The following is a 2644-nucleotide window of genomic DNA, read 5'->3' as shown; positions in this document are numbered from 1 at the left end:
GATGTCTTCTTGGGGAGTGATTTCTAGAAGGGAACTTACCAGACCAAAGACATGGAGTTTAAAGATCCTTGATTGTCTCCCCAAAGGGACAGATTGAATCTGTACATACTTACAGCAGCAGGAGATCTGTATGTGTAAGAGACTCTCTGACAACGTGGGTGTTACGATTCTTTAAGACATTTGTTAATCTGAAAGGAGAGTCAGCGCCTGTGATGTTAATGACTAGAACTTTGATTACAATGAAGAGCGACTTATATTACTTTCTTTTAGTATTTCCTTTTTTTAAACAAAATGTTATTTGCATAGCTTACGCATTTAATAAAACGTAATTTTAAAATTAAAATGAAGCGATTACTTATACAGGTTTTTTTTTGAGAGTTGAATTAATTTGTATCCCTTTGTTTACTTACGAATACTTAGCTAGTGCCTGCCACCCACCTGTGGTTGGTCCCGCTAACTGGGAATAAGGTATTGAATAAAAGCGTTCCCACCCTCAGGTGGAGTGGATGAATATGTAATGATGACAGGCCCTAATCAGAAAAGGAAGTCTAAGAAGGAGCTCTGAGGCACTGGGGCAGCCACTTAAACCGGATGGCTGAGTATGCCTTCATTCTGAGGACTTTCTGGAAGAGCTGGGGGAAATCAGTAAATGAACCCCCCAGGACCATGGAGGGATGAGAGGCGCCTGCGAAGTGCTGAGGCAGAAACACGGCTGCCATGTCCAGAGAGGCACGAAAAGGCTGGCACACTGAGGGCAGAGGGCGAGCCAAAGGAGCGGCTGAAGATGACGTCAGAGCGCTGAAAGGAGCCAGGAAGTGAGGTCCCTTTCAGATTTCCCTGGGGGTTTAACCTGACCACCCGAGTTCAGTTTCCCAACCCACGTGATGGGAGAGAATCCTGTCAATTGTCTTCCAGCCTCCATAAGCACTCACTTCATCGACCCACCCTTCCCCCACAATAAACGTTTGAAAAAAGGGAGCACTTCCTTGGTAAGTTCCAAAAGTATCTCTTGGCAATTTAATTATGAGAAAGAACTGCCATCTTCATCTTGTGCAGGCGCTGACGTGTTGAGTGACGGCTCAGTTGGCTGAGCACTTGCCGTGCAGGTATGGGACCCTGGGTTTGAATCCCCGACACCCGCGTACAAAAGCCAGGCACGGGGGTGCATGCCTCTGAGGACGGTGCCGGGGTGGTGGTGGAAACAGAAGGGTTCCCTGGGACGGGCCAGCTAGTCTAGCCAACTCCATGAGCTCCAGGTTCAGCGAACCCGTCTCAAACCGGAAGGTGGAAGGATGGACATTTATGTGGAAGCTTGAGGATTAGATCCCAGCACCCATGTCAAAACCAGGATAGAGAAACAAGACCTGGTTGTGGCTCTATGCAAACCTCTTCTGTGAGTGGCAGACACATGCCCTGAGGTTTGCTGGCTCCCAGCCCGCCTCCAGGTTTAGTGAGAGCTGATATCTCAGAGGAATTAGCCAGAGAGTCATAGGACAGGGCATCTGAAGTCAGTATCTGACCTATGCATAATCACACATAGGCACACACATACATGTACAAGTGCACATACCACACACTACACACACACACACACACACACACACGATGAGCAGTCTGCTGGGAGGATTGTAGACCTATATCCTACCTGATACTTTAAAAAATAAATGTGGGCCGGGCGGTGGTGGCGCACGCCTTTAATCCCAGCACTCGGGAGGCAGAGGCAGGCGGATCTCTGAGTTCGAGGCCAGCCTGGTCTACAAGAGCTAGTTCCAGGACAGGCTCTAGAAACTACAGGGAAACCCTGTCTTGAAAAAACAAAACAACAACAACAACAAAAAACCAAAAAAACAAAACAAAACAAAAACAAAAACAAAAAAACAAAAAATAAATGTGGTCTCGGACCAGGCAGCCTCAGCGATGAGCAACGCAGCCATGGCCAAAATTAAGGCTCGGGACCTGCGCCGCAAGAAGAAGGAGGAGCTGCTAAAACAACTGGACAACTTAAAGGTGGAGCTGTCCCAGCTTCGCGTCGCCAAGGTGACAGGCGGTGCCGCGTCCAAGCTCTCCAAGAGTTGTCCGCAAATCCATCGCCTGTGTTCTCACCGTCATTAACCAGACTCAGAAGGAAAACCTCAGGAAATTCTACAAGGGCAAGAAGTACAAGCCTCTGGACCTGCCACCCAAGAAAACTAGAGCCATGCGCCGCCGGCTCACCAAGCACGAGGAAAAGCTGAAGACAAAGAAGCAGCAGCGGAAGGAGAGGCTGTACCCGCTGCGCAAGTATGCGGTCAAGGCCTAATGGAAGGGCAATAAAGTGCAAGACTGGCTAACAAAAAAATAAATACATAAAAAAGAAAAAATAAAAAAATAAATGTGGTGATGGAAGCAAAGCAAATGGGGAAATGTAGAAGGAATGGTTATTTTGCTCTCTATTCTTCTTCCGTGTGCTGAGCTGAGAGATGGTGGGCCCTGTCCCTTCTTTAGTGCCTCAGACAGCCATCCTTCATCTTCCTCCTCACGATCAGTTCCCCTCACACACAATGTAGGGAGGATGAGAAGAAACCTAAACAATGACGGTTCTTGCTTGCTCTAAAACACCACGGGGAGTAGCCAGGCAAGTGAAGGATGTGGCACTTGGTTCTTG

General features: G+C 47.9%; 1 pseudogene; it reads left to right on the top strand.

Moving 5' to 3' along the window:
• Positions 1–1932: 1932 nt before the first annotated feature.
• LOC119813656 lies at positions 1933–2330 on the top strand (annotated as a pseudogene).
• The last annotated feature ends 314 nt before the right edge of the window (positions 2331–2644 follow it).

The sequence above is a fragment of the Arvicola amphibius genome, chromosome 4, assembly GCF_903992535.2.
Source record: "Arvicola amphibius chromosome 4, mArvAmp1.2, whole genome shotgun sequence".
Taxonomy (NCBI): Eukaryota; Metazoa; Chordata; class Mammalia; order Rodentia; family Cricetidae; genus Arvicola; species Arvicola amphibius.
Note: the sequence above shows the minus strand (reverse complement) of the source record. Positions and strands in the feature narration are given on the sequence as shown.